Below are 18,789 nucleotides of genomic sequence, written 5' to 3'. Positions count from 1 at the left end.
GCCCAGCCGAATATTAACCGCTAATTGGTTTCACAAAGGACAGAGCCTGAGGTCCCTTAGAGCACTGTGTTCAACCAACGTGACTGACATGCCTCCTGCTGCTGCTCCCACCACAGGCCTGGAGTGAAAACTGGGTTTCTGAAGGACACAACGGGCTTCTCTTGTGTAGCTATCCTGGGTGCTGCATGGCTGTTGGGAAGACATGGTTATGTGGTTGACAAGCGTTTGAAAGAAAGTGAAAATGAAAGTCGCTCAGTCGTGTCCGACTCTTTGCGACCCCATAGACGATACAGTCCATGGAATTCTCCAGGCCAGAATACTGGAGTCGGTAGCCTTTCCTTTCTCCAGGGGGTCTTCCCAACCCAGGGATCGAACCCAGGTCGTTTACATGCAGGTAAATCCAGCCTTGATTATCTCAAATTATCTCTGAGATCCTTAGACAACAAGTGCCTGTGACAGCACCTTTATCAGCTGAAAGCTTTGCTGCCTTATCCTTTACACATGACTTAATTCAACTCAGAGAAGCACATTCTCAGGCGCTGCAAGGGCTCTCTGGCCCCAGGACTGTGCTTCATCTGCCATCTGTGCAAGCTGTTTTCAGGGCATCAATCTTTTAAGTTTCTGAAAATCAGAAACCATGTCTTATATGTATTCTGCAAACCCCGATGCGCTGCACAGGGGATGTAGACGAGATTCTTCTGCGTTGGCTCTGCTGCCTGCCATCTGTGTGTGTGTGTGTGTGTGTCTTCGTCGCTCAGTCCTGACTGACTCTTTGTGACCCCATGGACTATGGCCTGTCAGGCTCCTCTGTCCATGGGACTCTCCAGGCAAGAATACTGGAGCAGGTTGCCATTTCCTTCTCCAGGGGATCTTCCCGACCCAGGGATTGAACCCAGGTGCCATCTGTACATCTTAAGCAAATTTCCTTCACTTCCCCAAGCTTCAGTGTACTTATACGAAAAAAGAGGGAATAATATCTTTTGAGGACTAAATTAGATAACAAAATTTTTAAATGCTCTGGAGACCTAAGTAAAATTGCCTAACAAATATAATCTAAAACAATTAATAATGCATATATTACCAAGGTTACACTTATATGAATATAATCTTGCTATTGATGATTAAGGGCAATCAGTGAAAATAACCCCACCCTTTTCCCCACAGATTGCAAACTTCTTAGAGAAAGAATTTCTGAAAGGAGAAAAAAATTTTGTTTTACATGGTTTGTATGGTACTGCGTTATGTGGCAATAAGCTTACTTTTTTATGATAATAGAAATGCTTTCAATTATCTCCAGAAATTATAGTGCTGAGTATACCTATGATATTTACCAAGAAAACATGTTTTAAGTCAAAATACAATCCATTTAAAGTGTGTTTATTCTAATTAGAAAAAAAAAGTTCAGGAAATATTTATATTCACTGCCCAAAATTGAGAGGAAAAGATTCAAAGAATGAAAAATATGAAATCAATATATTCAAGGTGTTGGTCATCTTACAAAATAAATTCCTGTGTTTAAAAATCACACCAGTGCAGGGGGGGTGGGAGTGGAATCACACCAGTGAAGTGAAAATAGGAATTGTAAATGTTGCATTCCTTCTGGAATACTTGTTTGGTTTCTATGCATTTCATTGCTACACTGTTTTGCTTTTTTTTAACTTGAAGGATCAAAATTCTATTAAAGATAAGTAATGCTGTTTTTGAAAGGCCTAACATTTCTAGTTGGGGATGCAAGTCCAAAACCCCTCATCAGCTTAGGTTGTGTGAGGTATCTCCTTTATGGGTCTTATCGACTGACAAAAATGCACGATCTAAAAGTTGGGGATAATGTTTTATTTGGCAGACATACTGAGGACTTCAGCCTGGGACTCAGCCTCTCAGGGGTTTCCCTGGTGGTACAGTGGTAAAGAATGCACCTTCCAGGGCAGGAGTGCAAGAGTCAGAAGGATTCCCTGGAAGAGGAAGTGGCAACGCACCCCAGGATTCTTGCCTGGGGAAACCACACGGACAGAAGAGCCTGTTGGGCTACCGTCCATGGAGTCGCAGAAGAGTCAGACATGACTGAGCCAGCAGGGACTAGGGACGGCCTCTCAGATGGCTCCGAGGGGTTGCTCCAAAGAGATAAGGAAGCAGCCAGGATATATAGGAGCTTTCACACACACGCACACACACACACAAAACAGGCTGTTGAAACTTCAAAAGATTACTGTTAATTAAAGAAAACCAGACATCTCAAGTTTAGGGATTTAGTACTTTTCTCTATCAGGGAAGATGCAGAAGACTGGAGTCATTGAAATCATTTCTCTGATATGTCCCTTAACTCTCTGGGGCCAGTATCCTCTTTCCTACATCCTGAATCCCCTCAGGGCTACACCACCGGGCCTGGGGGCTTCAGTGGCTGAGGCTCAGTGGCCCCAGCATCCTTGGTTTAGTGCTGAGGCAGGCAGCATAATTTGTCTACAGTCTCAACCCACGCTTTTTACCTGGGGAGTCAATGAAATATGCAGTAGAAATTAAAAAGGTATTATCCAGACCTTAGAAGTAAGGTAGCCAATGAGCTTATTCCACCAATATACCATCTCCATGCTCAAAGATTCCACCGCTGCGCTTCTTGCCTTTAACCCAGTAAGCGAGAGAGCCAGCTGCCTCACCTAAGCCGGCGTCCAGCTGGGAGCTGACCACTTCCCCCCAAATAAGAATATGCCATAATGGGGCATGAGATAGGTGGGAGGAAGCGATCCGATATTAGCACTCCCTAAGGAGCAGTTTACAAAACGCTCCTAGGAATGCCCTTAGTCCTTTAGAGATTACCTTCCCACACTCAGTAACTGGAGGCTTTTCTTAAGGATTTGTTTGCTGGGTGTTTCCTTGACTAGCCACTGCTTTTTTTTCTGTCTTACTATCACGTGTTAGTCGCTCAGTCGTGCCCAACTCTTTGCTACCCCATGGACTGTAGCCCACCAGGCTCCTGTGTCCATGAGATTTTCCAGGCAATGATACTGGAGTGGGTTGCCATTTCCTTCTCCAGGGGATCTTCCCAACCCAGGGATCAAACCCAGGTCTCCTGCACTGCAGGCAGATTCTTTACCGACTGAACTCCAAGGGAAGGCCATTTTCCTTATTCAAATAATTTTGAATTGTCATGGTTTTTATTAACTGTAATCAATTCACAGCCTATCACCTGGCTGATGACCAGCAGGGCAGAGCTCAGCCCTCTGCACTTTGGAGGCCCTGAGTGGCCACTTGGTGAATGGCCACTGAAGTTACCGCGCGTGTGGTTCCAAAAGAGACTGTAAGCAGTGACATCCCAGATGGCTCAATGGTAAAGAACCCGCCTGCTGATGCCGGAGATGCGGGTTCGATCCCTGGGTTCGATCCCTGGGTTCGATCCCTGGGTTGGGAAGACCTCCTGGAACAGGAAATGCCAAGAAGACTATAAGTCAAAGAAAATCCTGCCATTTCCCTCACGTTGTGGAATCCAGCACACATTTTTCCATGAAAAAGAGGACATTTTCAACACAAGCAGATTACGCTGGATGACAGGCTCTTGAAACACTAGTTTTCATTTTAAGGTTAATCTTAGTCCTTTGAAGATTTGAGATACCTGGGTGGCTCCGTACGGCATTTGGAATCTCTTTTTTTCTGATCTTCCACCTGCAACACAGGGATCTGATGCCAAACTACTCCCAACTCTGAAACCATACATTAATTTTTTTTTTCTTCCTATAAGAGAAGAGCTGACTCATTTGAAAAGACCCTGACGCTGGGAAAGATTGAGGGCAGGAGAAGGGGACGACAGAGGATGAGATGGTTGGATGGCATCACCGACTCAATGGACATGGTTTTGGGTGAACTCCGGGAGCTGGTGATGGACAGGGAGGCCTGGCGTGCTGCGGTTCATGGGGTCACAAAGAGTCAGACACGACTGAGCGATTGAACTGAACTGAACTGAACTGAAGATTAATTACATCCAAGTTTTACAGAGACACACAGAACCTTATTATTTTCACTTTTGTTGAAAATGAAGCATCGTATTCTGATATAAAGTGACCGATGATACTGTAATCAAATGTTCTTTATATTTCCAATTAAGGATTGGTTCTAGGAGTAAAAGTCTTTTTGGGCAACGAATAACCATTTATGCATTCAGTAGTACATCCTGAAAACGTGTACTGAATCCTTTCTACACTCTGTACCAAACAGATCACCCAGCATCGCCTGGGCCTGGAGCACGTCCTGACCCATTAACAAGCGGGCTGAGGTGAGACCGATGACTAACCATCGGGGTGGCCCTAGCAGATCTTCAGAGACACTAAATACAGAATGAAGATGACGGAGATGTCAGAAGTCTTCAGAGAGAAGAAACACAGATGCCTTTTGATCTCCTATCCCTTTTCTCCCCATCCACCACGTTTCATGTTTCTCTCCTAGTGGGTGTTCTTAGAAAGCTGATTTTTTTTTAGGCACCCCATGAGCCCGCTAATACTTGGGCAGCTGCCTGATAATCGTAAGGACAAATGACCAACATTCAATAGAGTGATGAATGCTTTAAAATTTAAAAGTAGTTTAAAACAATTGCTGCTAAAATTCAGCACAGTGAATGCAATTAACATGAAGCCAAATTTGCTTTCACAGATTACCGGTGGGGGGGGCGGGGGCATGGCAGGGAGATTGGTTCCTCTCCTCTTTAGAGAGGAATTTACACTTCAATACCCCAATAGAGGAAGAAAGGGCTTCCCCTGGTGGCTCAGAGGTAAAGAATCCAACTGCAGCGCGGGTGGGGAAGATCCCCTGGAGGAGGGACGGCCACCACTCCAGTATTCTTGCCCGGAGACTCCCGTGGACAGAGGAGCAGAGGGCTATGGTCCAGAGGGTTGCAGAGAGTCAGACCTGAATGAAGCCACTGAGCACGCACACATGGAAAGAAAAGCCCCTTCTCACAGCGACCCTGCTGTTTTTCACTCACACAGCCCTGGCGCCCCCTCCCAACTCAGGACCGAGAGCGGCAGCCCGAGCGGAGACGTGAGCAAACCACGCGCTCTGGCTCTGTCACAACTCGGAACGCCACCAAAGGCGGAGGTGCTGGGGCAACAGTTTCCATCTGAGTGTGCAAATAGGCATCGTGATGGCAAGAATGATTGTGTGGACAGTATTTCATCCATGTGCTTGTGACCGGGTCACTTCCAATTATGTTTTTAATCCCAAAGCCTGGACCTTGTCCACAGTAAAAATAACAACAGGGTAGTTTTAAAATTTACCCACTAAGAGATGGCCAAATATATTTACCTGAGGGAAAAACTTAGAGGAAAGATCTCCGCCTAAAGTGTACGTTAATACCTCTTATCCCATCTCCATCACTTCCCTCACGAGTCTGCAGGCCTTGTGAAAAACTGAAGGCATCACGGCATGAACCGGGGAGCCTGGTGGGCACAGGCTGTGTCCACGGGGCCACAAAGAGGCGGACATGACTGAGCAGCTAACACACACTTGGAACAATACCTCATTCCAGCCGCCACCACACCTGATGTGGTGAAGAGTGAGGCTTTGTTCTCCTTATTCCTTCAGCAAATATAATGTACCCTTAAATATGGAAACACAACAGAACTCTAGGTTAAAACCAGACAGCAGTGGGGATCTGTATGTGTGTGTGTTGGTGGGTATACGCACCCATGCCGTTCTCTGCTTTAATGTCATAGAGCTGTCTGCAAAGGGAATAAGTGATCCACGCTTTCACCTGGTAGAAGAATATTAAAAAAAAAAAAAAAGTGACTTCTTGTGAGTTTTAAAAATCCTTCTCATGAGATTTCCAAGAATTTTCCAGTCTTACTCATTAAACTACCCTAAATTGTAGATTATCAGAATTTTTGTTGATCAGATGATTGCTAAAAAGTGGTAACTGGCTATTCATGACCATTTTTATTATAGACTAATTGAAGAAATTTAGGAGGAAATAACTATTTCCAGATTTTACGGTTCCAGAAAACACAAAATTAGAGGAAGCCTTGCTTGGTGTCTTGGAATTTGTTCCTCTTTTTCAAAATGCCAACCCTAGCTGCAATTATGGGCATTCAGTCTTCTGAGAAAAAGTCTCCCACAGCACTTGACTGTTATTCAAATCTTCTTTATCTCAGGTGAAACAGATGCTAATATCTATTCTGAAAAGAAAAAGGATGGAACTAGAGACCCAGAGATCCAACCGTAGAAAGCCATTAGGTCGGCTATTGCTGTCTTCAACTTAATCCAAATTCGACATCTAACTGCTGAATTTTTTTATTTTTGTTAAGGGCTAATTTTTCCTAAGAGATTTGAGGTGTTTGCATAACCCATGCACCATCTAGTGGTAACATGTGGGAAAAGTCCACACAGAAAAATAAAACAGGAGAGCCTTTCGGAGAGAACAATTGACAAAATAGTCCTTCATCATTGAAATAATACTTAATGAGATATACCATTTCTTATTATAAATAATTAAACTGTTTGAAATTATTTTAATAAACTTTGAGTTGTGTTTATCTAGAGGATTATCTGCAGTAAAAGGAAAGTTGTGTCTCTGAATTTTATATGTAAATTCACTGGAGACAATCGCTATTGTGTTTTAGATCAGCATGTAATCACTGCTCATTCACATTCTTGCCAGAACAAGAGTAGGTCAGGGATTAAGTGTTCTGAATAAGGATCAGATTAGCTGGGATCAGATTTCTGGCTCTGCTTTCTGTTACCTGAATGACCTTTGGCAAAATTACCTAAGATCTCTGGCCTTCAGGAGATAAAATAAGAAAGCACACATTAAGCAGTTATAAAAATCCTTGATGCAAATCAGCTACTCATTAAATGGCAGGTTAATTATTATGAAACTAAAAAAAATTGCAAAAATTCCCTATTTACCTAGTTTTTCAATCAAGTCAATATAAAATACCAAAGTTTTTTACCACGAACATCATAGGCTTGCCATTTGCTGTGGCTGGCTACTCCCAGAATAGATAGAATTTACAAATTTCCATGGGAATTTCAAAGGCTCGGCCGGGGCCACTTAGGCCCACTTAGTCATCAAGAGTGCATCATTTGGACAATGGATGGGGAGGGGTGGTGGCAAAATGGAATTTCTGCCTCAATGGACAGGGGCCCAAAACACACCCCTCTTTCAGCCTTTTGATGGATAGTGGCCCATTCTTGAACTGTTTACTAAGCTATCTTTCTGCTTTCTGCTGATGGTGCTTGAGCCAGGCCACCATTCACTACTGAACAATGAACAAAGGAGAGCGCCATTAAAATACATTCTAATTTATTAGTTTGGTTGCAAGAGAAGTCAAAGAGGAGGAAAGCTGTTGAAAGCACTGTCTGTTAAACAAGGCTCTTTGTGAAAGAGCACACGGTAGACGAGATCTGATTGTTGAAAGCTCAGAGCAGCAGAAAGTTTCAAAGAACGGCATGCAGGTACTGCTAAAAGAAATTGAGTCCCACGGCAGGAAGGTGCCTGGACGGTGTTGGAGCAAAATGTGAGGAGAGACTGCTTGGGCGTGAAAGATCGTGACATCCTCTATTCACTGTATCTTGCCTCATCCTGGGGCCAACAATTGATACTTTACTTTTGAAACACATTCTCGGTGACTATAATTCCACCATCAACTACAAACTAAATTGACTCCCTGCTTTTTGATTTATTCAACAAATATTTACTGAGTATCTGCTCCACCACCATCATTAAGCAGTTTCTCTATACACAGAGAGTAGTGAATTACTAGCAATAAGTCAATGACTGACTTTCAATTGTTGATGAAAGATTAATAATCAACCTAAAAAAGAAATAGATTTTATTCATGCCTAACTGAGGATTATAACCCAGGAAATAGTCTTTCAGAAAACTCTGAGGACTCTTCCACCTGTTAGAGGTGACGCACAATTACATATGTTTCTGAGACAGAGTCATACCTGAAATGATGTTCTGACAGCTAACACAATCCAGACCTGCATGACAGTGAGTAGTGGGTCATCCTGACCCCTCACCAGACTAAGAAGAAATGCTGCCCCTTCAGGACGTCTGATCGATGCAGATATACAGCGCGCACTACCAGGGGAAGGATGAGCCCAAGAAGATGGAAAAGTTTTGTTTAGATTTTCTTGTCTTCCATAAAACATGAACTTTATTTCATCACTCTTCTTTTCATTCTTAGTGTTGAAATATGGTCTGCTCATTTAAACACTCATTCAACACGTATTTTTTTACAGCCTGCAGTGTACTAAATGCACGTGGATTCGGTGACCCACTGGCTTCAGGGACCTAGATGGACAAAGTGCCATCGTGCATTGCTGGGGAGGGTGGTAAATTGACATGTGAAACAAACAAGACCTAGACCATGATAAGGTGTGCTTTGAGTTGATTGGTCAGGAACTCTTTTTGAGAAATTTAAATTTAATCTAAGATCTGAACAAGAACAGCTAGTCATGCAAACATCATTCCTATAAACATCCTTTCAGGAGAAGGAACAGCCAGAGAAAAAGGAACAAGACTGGCATGTTCAAGAGACAGTATTCCTCCGATGAAAATTTTCTGTTTCTCTTTTTGGATTCCCTACCTGCTTTCCCTGAGAAGGGATTATTTGCCAATAGTAGTCTCTGGCAATTCAAGTAATTTCCTGCCTAATTACAAAAAAATCATTAAAAAGAGTTGGGTGAAGTATACCTTTTCTCAATATTGCTTTATACCTATTAAAAACAGGCTAGAAAAAAAGCATAGTTTCTTTAATCAATTGTTGGGAGTTCATTCTCCTCGTATGGGTCTCTATTCCTGCCCTGGAAATAGGTTCGTCTGTACCATCTTTCTAGATTCCATATGTGTGTGTTAATATACAGTATTGTTTTCTCTCTCTGACTTTCTTCATGTGAACACAGTGGAGGAAAGGGAGGGCGGGATGAATCTCGAGATTGGATTTGGCATATATACACTACTGTGTAAAACAGATAGCTAGGGGGAACCTGCTATAAAGCAGAGGAAGCTCAGTCCGTGCACTGTGACGACCGAGATGTGTGGGCTGGGGGTGGGTTACGGGACGGAGGAACAGAGGGAGGGGATGTGTGTATATATACAGTCGGTTCCCGTCACCGCACAGCAGAAACTAACACTGTAAAGCAACCATGTTCCAATGAAAAATAAACTGTTATTAACATTCCAGCTGCTGTTCTAGACACTGCCTGCATGAGCTTGTTTAGTCCTTATGTCACTTTTATGGTGAAAGGAAATAGATCTCTGTTTTATATGTAAGTAAATAACGCGCACAGTTATGAAGTGGCAATGCTGAGATTCAAACTCAGATTTCTCTGAGGCCTCTTTAAAAACTTTAGAAACAGCCATGGACAACATTGATCTACTCAGAAGCAAGATCCCATATCTGCGTACCACGTGAAAGTGAAAGTCGCTCAGTTGTGTCCTGTCCGACTCTTTACAACCCCATAGACTATACAGTCCCTGGAATTCTCCAGGCCAGAATACTGGAGTGGGTAGCCTTTCCCTTCTCCAGGGGATCTTCCCAACCCAGGGACTGAACGCAGGTCTCCCACATTGCAGGCAGATTCTGTACCAGCTGAGCCACAAGGGAAGCCCAGGAATACTGGAGTGGGTAGCCTATCCCTTCTCCAGGGGATCTTTCAGACGCAGGAATAGAACTGGGGTCTCCTGCATCACAGGTGGATTCTCTACCAGCTGAACTAAGTCACTGAATCCCATGCAAGTGAGTTAAGAGATAAGCAGGGCTCTCCAACCATGCACTCGTTACCAGCATACACACATGCATAGACACACAGAGAGAGAGAGAGGAAGAACTCCAGCTGTCTAAACTCTTCTTCTTTCTGATTGTCGCTATTCCAACATTATGGTGAGGAACACTGGTACTGCAATAAAGGAAGCAGTTCTTCTTCACAGAGAACAGGGGCTCAGAAAGCTGAGGACAAGGTGTAAAAAGAAGCGGAAGAAGTCTTTGGAGTGTGCGAAAGGGGCAAAGAAAATTGCCAATTAAGTTTAGTGTTTAGTAGGAAATAGAAATTTCATTTTTTTTTTTTTTAAAAAAGTCAAGTCTGATGTCTTCAGAAGTTTCTCACCTAAATGGAGAAAAAGTTAGGATAAAAAACAGCTTTTGCTCAGGTAAAAAATTATCTGAGGATCAAGACTTACCTGTTGGAAGAGGAAGCTGAGAAAATCCAGAGTATCAACAAGGCTGTTGAACAATGGCCGTTCCGAGTGACTTTCATTTTATTGATATACCAACAGAATGATTCATTTAACTAAATTTTGTGGAAGTGTTTAATCGGCCACGTTTAACACAGCTAGACTTGGAATATAAGTATACTGTGAACCTAAGAGTGGTTCTTTGAGTAAATGAAGCTTCCAGATTTCCGAGGAGACAAAAGGCGAATTTTTAAATTATTTATCTTATTTACTTGGCTGTGTTGGGCCTTCATTGTGACGTGTGAGATCCTTGCGGTGTCACGTGGCATCTTCCATGCGGCCCACAGACTCTCTATTTGTGTCAAGCAAGCCCCACAGCACACGGGCTCGGTAGTTGCTTCTCACTTGCTTAGTTGCTCCAAGTCACGTGGGGTCTTAATTCTGAGACCAGAGATGGAATCCAAGTCCCCTGCATTCATTGCAAGGCAGATTCTTAACTACTGGACCACCAGGGAAGTCCCAAAAGCCAGAGAGTTTAAAAAAAAAAGAAGAAATCATAGAATGGCACAGGGTATATTCTATTATTGATATTTGTGAAATATAAACTAATAGACACTTTTTAATGATCATAGCCACAACTTCCCCTTTGATGTGAGTCCGTGGGTAAATTTACAGAGAGCTAGCAGGCACAAATCTCCAGATTAAAGCCTGTCGGTCACAATACACACTGCTTCCCTATAGGGTTTCACGGTCCTGGGTAAGCAGGCAAGGCACCCATAGATCACAGCCCTGCGTTCTACTTCAACCACATCCCCTTCAAAGGGGAATATGTGATGGGTGTTGACATTGCATTTTTATAACTGCTCTTGTGAACCACAACTTACTAAAACAAGAAGTCTTCTTTTATGGATGGCAAAGTCTTTCTTGTATGATCTAACCAATTCTGTTAGCTTTGGAAGAGTTCTGTTTCTCCAACTCAAAAACACTTGATAATATTTTTTAAACAACTGTTAATACTAGAATTGGCTTGTACTTTATTCAGCAGACATATACCCTTGGCAGCTGCTGCTGCTAAATCACGTCAGTCGTGTCCGACTCTGTGCGACCCCATAGATGGCACCAGGCTCCGCCGTCCCTGGGACTCTCTAGGCAAGAACACTGGAGTGGGTTGCCATTCCCTTCTCCAGTGCATGAAAGTGAAAAGTGAAAGGAAGTCGCTCAGCCATGTCCGACTCTTCGCGACCCCATGGACTGCAGCCCACCAGGCTCCTCCGTTCATGGGGTTTCCCAGGCAAGAGGACTGGAGTGGGGTGCCATTGCCTTCTCCATACACCCTTGGATGTATATACAAAACCATGTAAAGGACATACTCTTCTTATCTTTAGAGAGATATTGGGTTTTGAATCAAGGAAAAACAGGTTTTTATTTTATTTTTCAATAAAGGAACACAACAAGTAGAAGGTTTTGGAAAATAAAATGCAATAAAATATTATAGAGAAAAAAATATTCATCAAAGGGGTTAAAGATAAAGAAATTTGATCAACAGGGCAAATACCTAATAATTGAAGTTCCCAAAAGACGAAAGAAGGCAGATGAGAAGAAATTATAAAAGCCATAAATCTAGACTATTTTACAAAACCAAAGGACTTGAAATCTAGATTAAAAGAACCACTGAGTACCCCATACAATGAACAACAAGACAATGATGCACCTAGAGGTCATCATTATGAAATTTTACAACCCTTGGAACAAAGAGAAGACCCCAAAATGTTCAGAGAATAAAAAGATCACCTATTAAGGATAACATTGTATTTATAAAGCAACACTAGAAACTTAAAGAAAAAGAGACATCATCAAATTATTTGTGAAAAGCAATTTCAGTCTAGCATTTCAAACCCGGCTAAGCCACTAATCAAGAGCAATGGTAGAATAAATAGACCTTTCTGAACATTCAAGTTCTTTGAAACTTTACTAAAGTATTTGAAACTCTCATTCCGGAATTTTCTCAGGAATTTCTGAAGGATGCTTTCCTTCAAAATAATGAAATAAACCAACAAGAGGAAGACACGAGATCCAAGAGGAAATGAGGTCTCACACAGAGGAATGTCAAAGGGGATCCCTTGATGATAGAAAGAAAGTTCCAGGGCAAACACTTCACAGGAGGCCATGTAAGCAACCAGAATAAGTTGTAACAGAATGAAAGAAATGTCCAAAAGAAAACAATCCAAAAAATGAAAGTGATAGATTTTCTGATGTATTTACGAGGAAAATTTCATTTAAAAAAACAGCTGAGGGACTGGAGAAAAACAAGCATATACAATAAGGTACATAGAAAGTTAAATGAATTAAAAAGGGAAAAAGAATTACGTCAAAAAAAAAAAAACCACTAAGTCATGTCTGACTCTTGCAATCCCATGAACCATAGCCTGCCAGGTCCATGGAATTCTCCAGGCAAGAATACTGGAATGGGTTGCCATTTCCCTCTCCAGGGGAACTTCTTGATGCAGGAATTGAACCCAGGTCTCCCGCTTTGCAGGCAGATGCTTTACCGACTGAGCTACGCAGAAAGCCTAGAAAAAGAAAAAAGGTTCTGCAAGAATAGAAACATAATCACAACACACTATGTAATCAGTGAATGTTGATTTAACCTAAATCATGGTATAGTTATTGATGGACAGGGAATGATCATAGACAGTAAAACCCTCATCTATGGACAAAGAAGTCAAGAGATATTGCTCAGTCTCTAAATACAGTACAGGGTGCTGAGATGCCCACTCATGTCTGACTCTTTGTGACCTCACGGACCGTTGCCCACCAGGTTCCTCTGTCCATGGGATTCTCCCAAGAGGAGAGTTTCTTGGAGAAATGCTTGGTTTCAGATCTGGAGTAGGAAATGCACAAAATGAGCCCAGGACAACTTGTCACAGCGGAAAACCAGGACACAATCAAGGATCCCCGGGTGGTGGCTACAGGGCTCAGAGCAGTGGTCTCTGTACATTTGTTTGTGTTTGAGATCTTTCACTGTTAACAGAAAAAATGAGTTGGGATGTAAGGTTGGGAGGAAGAAAAGAGAACTTCCTAGTAAATGCAGTTCAATTCTATTTGAATATTTTAAATAGGAATGCAAATATATGTATTCCTCGTGCAATTTCTAATGAATTTTAGATTAAAATGTAAAAGAAACAGTGCTGTAAGCATATTACTCAGAAGTGTGAGGTTCAGTCCCACGGAGACTAATAAGGGTTGAAAGTGTTGGCCAAAGGGAGGTACAACAAGGGCATGAAGCGAGGTGAGCAGGGAATTGCTGTTTTGTTGTCTGTAAGTCTTTTGGTCTTATTTGGCTTTTAAATTATGTGCCTATTTTACTTCAATAAAAACAAGCTTTAATTTTAAAGTATAACATTTTTAATAGAAGATAATGGGCTTTGGGATCACATGGAACATTAAAAACTTGATTTGGGCATTTACCAGCCAAGAGGCCTTGAGCTGTGGCTTAATCTCTCCCAGTTTGTTCCTCTATGAAATAAAGATAATAAACATATCTACCTGTGGAGTCCTGAAGCTTCAACATAATACCTTTGAAGCAATTAGCCTGGCACATATTCAGTATATGGTAGACATTATTACTGTATTATATTTAGAACCTTTGCAGAAGCTGAGCTCTAAATCTGCCTGAAGCTGAGACAGGTGGTCAAAGGCTGCCAAAATACAGTGTGGATGCATGAGGATGTTGGGTGGGGCAGGCAGTGTGCCCTCCTCCAACTAAAGGAGCAGAGAGCTGGAGGAATCTGAATGGATGATATGTCCTCAGAGGGGACGTTTCCCTCATGTAAAGGAACAGAGAAACTTTCTCTAAGGCACACGGATACTAACAAAACTATAATGACCAGTCTGTACTAAATGCTGGTGATTAAAGATGCCATAGCTCTTCAAATCCAATTAGGATTTGCAGCCTGAATTGGATCAAGAGGGAGCTGAAAGTAAGCAAACTGACTTTCCCACACTATTAGTACATTGTTAACAGAAAAGCAGAGAGAATAAAAAAGCCTTGGATCAAATGCATGTTGATCAGTATGAGTAAAATTAATCAGGAAGACATACTTTTATATAGGTCTCAAATTTCTTTAAAATCAGTTGTAGTAATGTGTCAATTTCTTATACACTATGCATGTGTGCTAAGTCGCTTCAGTCGTGTCTGACTCTGCCATCCTACGGGCTGTAGCCCGCCAGGCTCTTCTGTTCATGGGATTCTCCAGGCAGGAATACTGGAGTGGGTTGCCATACCATCCTCCAGGGGATCTTCCTGACCCAGAGATCAAACTCGAATCTCTTATGTCTCCTGCATTGACAGGTGGGTTCTTTCAGTTCAGTTCAGTTACTCAGTTGTGTCTGACTCTTAGTGACCTCATGGATTGCAGCACGCCGATTTCCCTGTCCATCACTGACTCCTGGAGCTTGCTCAAACTCATGTCCATCAAGGTGGTGATGCCATCCAACCATCTCATCCTCTGTCGTCCCCTTCTCCTCCTGCCTTCAATCCTTCCTAGCATCAGGGTCTTTTCCAGTGAGTCAGTTCTTCACATCAGGTGACCAAAGTATTGGAGCTTCAGCTTCAGCATCAATCCTTCCAGTGAATATTCAGGACTGATTTCCTTTAGGAGGGACTGATTGGATCCCTTTGTACTCCAAGGGACTCTCAGGAGTCTTCTCCAACACCACAATTCAAAAGCATCAGTTCTTTGGCACTCAGCTTTTTTTATGGCCCAACTCTCACATCCATACATGACTACTGGAAAAACCATAGCTTTGACTAGATGGACCCCTGTCAGCAAAGTAATCTTTGGTTTTTAATATGCTGTCTAGGTTTGTCTTTTAGGATTTGAAATAGCTCAACTGGAATTCCATCACCTCTACTAGCTTTGTTCGTAGTGATGTTTCCTAAGGCCCACTTGACGTCACATTCCAGGATGTCTGGCTCTAGGTCAGTGGTCACACCATCATGGTTATCTGGGTCATTAAGATCTTTTTTGTAAGTTCTTCTGTGTATTCTTGCCACCTCTTCTTAATACCTTCTGCTTCTGTTAGGTCCATACCATTTCTGTCCTTTATTGTGCCCATCTTTGCATGAAATGTTCCCTTGGTATCTCTAATTTTCTTAAAGAAATCCCTAGTCTTTCCCGTTCTATTGTTTTCCTCTATTTCTTTGCATTAATCACCGAGGAAGGCTTTCTTATCTCTCCTTGCTATTCTTTGAAACTCTGCATTCAAATGGGTATATCTTTCCTTTTCTCCTTTGCCTTTAGCTTCTATGTAAGGCCTCCTCAGACAACCATTTTGCCTTTTCGAATTTCTTTTTCTTGGAGATGGTCTTGATCCCTGTCTCCTGTACAATGTCACAAACCTCTGTCCATAGTTCTCTAGGCACTCTATCAGATCTAATCCCTTGAGTCTATTTCTCACTTCTACTGTATAATCGTAAAGGATTTGATTTAGGCCATACCTAAATGGTTTAGTGGCTGGCCCTACTTTTTTCAATTTCAGTCTGAATTTGGCAATAAGGAGTTCATGATCTGAGCCACAATCAGCTCCTGGTCTTGTTTTTGCTGACTGTACAGAGCTTCTCTGTTTTTGGCTGTGAGTGCAATTGTGCAGTAGTTTGAGCATTCTTTGGCATTGCCTTTCTTTGGGATTGGAATGAAAACTGACCTTTTCCAGTCCTGTGGCCACTGCTGAGCTTTCCAAATTTGCTGGCATGTTGAGTGCAGCACTTTCACAGCATCATCTTTCAGGATTTGAAATAGCTCAAGTGGAATTCCATCACCTCCACTTAGTTCACACTGAAGAGTTGGAATCTGCCTTCGTCCTGGAATGACTTGAGCCCCACATGAACCCTGTAGGCTCTGGGAGGGACTCACCCCCAAGTTAAATCCAGAGCCGTTGTCAGGAGGCGCAGCACCCACCTCCACTCACTGCTTCTCCATTTCTCAGTCACTCCTTGGCCCTCTGTAATCAGCCTTCTCGCTCCACCACTGATAAAAGCAACTTTAGCAAAATTGCACAAGGAAGTTCAGAAAATGTCATTCTTTTCCTTCCTGAGACTGTCTCCCTGGGACTTCTATAGAATGACACCTTTGTTCCACTTTCTATGTGTCCAGCACAGATAATGTTTATTGAATACAGTGTTTATAAGTAAAAAAAAAAAAAAAAAAAACAAGAAACTGCCACTTTCCTTTCAAAGACGTTAAGCATGTTAGAGGTTCTACCATTGTATTTCTCTTCACTAAAATTAAGAATGAAAAAGAAGAAGCAAAGGCAGAGACAGCCTACATAAATTATACATGGATCAAGTAAATTCCTGGTTGAGATGCGATATGTTTGAACTATTCTGTGTGTGTGTGGGTTTGCCCAGTTGGATGTACAGCTCCCCATACTCATAAAAATGTTTACTACTGGTTTACTTTTTTTAAAAGAACGACTTTGTGTTTTTTGGCTGCAGCGGGTTTTCTTTGCTGCATGACGGCTTTCTCCAGTTGTGGTGCTTTATTGAAGTTGCTCAGTCATGTCCGACTCTTTGCAACCCCATGGACTGTAGCCTCCCAGGCTCCTCTGTCCATGGAATTTTCCAGGCAAGAGTACTGGAGTGGGTTGCCATTTCCCTCTCCATAGTTGTGGGGAGGGGTGGGCTAATCTACTCTTTGGTGCTTCTTTTCATCCAACGCACAGGCTTCTCATTGCAGCGGCTTCTCCTGTTGCAGAGCAGGGGCTCTAGGCGGGAGGGCTTGGCTGCTCCATGGGAAGTGGTATCTTCCCAGACCAGGGATCGAACCCATGTCCCCTGCATTGGCAGGCATATTTTTAACCACTAGACCACTAGGGAAGTCGTCGTGTTTATTTTATATACATTATACTAAACTTTAAGCTGAGTGAGGAGGCAAACTCTTTAGATTCCAGTCGTCTAGATTCCAGATTGTTGCTCACTCATCTCTCTGCAGCCATCACCAAGTTACCGGGAACCTTAATCCTCAGTTCCCACATCTGTAAACTGGTAAGTAAGTGTCAGTTGCTCAGTCGTGTCTACTCTGTGACCCCATGGACTGTAGCCCACCAGGCTCGTCTGTCCATGGGATTTCCCAGTCAAGAATACTGGAGTGGGGTGCCATTTCCTCCTCCAGGGGATCTTTCCAACCCAGGGACTGAACCTGGGTGTCCTGCATTGCAGGCAGATTCATTACCATCTGAGCCACTGGGAAAACCCATGATACCACCTTCACAGGGGTTTTGTGAGGCCTAGAGGAGGGAATCTCCACAAAACGCTCAGCGCAGTGCTACGGGCTCAGCAGTGGTAGCTATTACTACTGTAACCCCTGCAACTCTGCTGAACAAACACCTATTGAGCACTTACTGTGAGCCAGGCACTACCATGGTGCTCGGTAAATATTAACTTACTGATCTTTCAAAAACCCTGTGAAATTGTTATTATTATTATTAATCAGTTTTGTATCCGAGGGCACAGGAAAATTGAAAAGCTGCTTCAGGATCGCACAGCTGAAAGGTGGCTGAGCTGGAATCTGAACTGGGAAAGCCTGAACCTGGGATGGGGCTGCACTCTCCAGCTCTGCTGCTCCAGCGCCTCTTCGCCCCTCCTTCCTGTTCCTCGCCAACATCCTACCTCGTGGTCAGCATTAAACACCTACAGGACCAGCAAGCTTCCAGTAGCAAACATGGCGGTAATTTTAAAGGACTTTAAAAGTCTGTTTTCTCACTCTAAAATATAATTTTTCTTCTTATTTAACTAAATATCAGTTGCCATGTTTAAGAGAAAGTAGAGTGTCAATAATATTAACTACGCATGCTTTCAATCATCCTCACTGTGTTCTCATAGCAAGCAGCAGCTCGCTGGCTGTCTTCATGTGTAGGAATGAAGACACATCCATTTCACCTTAAGGCGAGATATGAAACAGAAGGAAGCACTCTGAAGTAATTAATTCTCATGGGATTTGAAATCTAACATATTAACTTGAATTTTATTTGCAAACATCTCATTACCTCTCGCCAACCAACCTGCTAAAGACAGATGCTGCTGCTTCTTTAAAGTACTAGAAATCTCATGCTCCCAGAGAAGCTTTTCACATGAGTGTATGAGATGCATAATCTGCACTTTCCAGTCTCCTTTGCAGACACCACCACTTAGAACTTCACATTATCATGTTGCTACTGGGACAGATAGAAGTATCTTCTGTCTGTCATGGTGTATTAACACATTCTCACTGCACCAGCAGCTCCTTTAAAATGTGTGTCCTATACACATGAACATCCCCCATAGGCCATGGGCTTCAGTTATCTATAACATAAACATAGACAAAATTAAACAGCAGAATACAAGCAAGCATGTGTGCTGGTAGGATGATATAGACTCCAAGCAAAAAGGGAAAAAGATAAGAAGCCAAAATCCTAATGACCATCTCTTTCTAACAAAGCCAGTTAAAAAGATGCTGTAGCCATTTTCTTCCTTTTCATTCACTTGTTGACTGAACTAAGGTCACATTGAAAGATACTAGTTTGCATGGGATAGCACTTAACCCATCCTTACCTCGCCCCCTCACAAATAAATCCAGAGTGACAAGGGTTCC

The 18,789-nt window shown here is 42.6% G+C and overlaps 1 long non-coding RNA gene across 6 annotated transcripts in view; it reads right to left on the bottom strand.

The window, feature by feature from the left end:
- The window catches only part of LOC122679419, a 57,125-nt gene that overhangs the window by 26,475 nt on the left and 11,861 nt on the right, over nt 1-18,789 (bottom strand). The window contains exon 3 of one of the 6 annotated variants that reach the window (XR_006336396.1): nt 5,668-5,734. The exons of the other annotated variants lie outside the window; for them this stretch is intronic. This is a non-coding gene — a long non-coding RNA (uncharacterized LOC122679419). The remainder of the gene's footprint in view (nt 1-5,667; nt 5,735-18,789) is intronic. 6 annotated transcript variants of the gene reach the window in all.

The sequence above is a fragment of the Cervus elaphus genome, chromosome 21, assembly GCF_910594005.1.
Source record: "Cervus elaphus chromosome 21, mCerEla1.1, whole genome shotgun sequence".
Taxonomy (NCBI): domain Eukaryota; kingdom Metazoa; phylum Chordata; class Mammalia; order Artiodactyla; family Cervidae; genus Cervus; species Cervus elaphus.
Note: the sequence above shows the minus strand (reverse complement) of the source record. Positions and strands in the feature narration are given on the sequence as shown.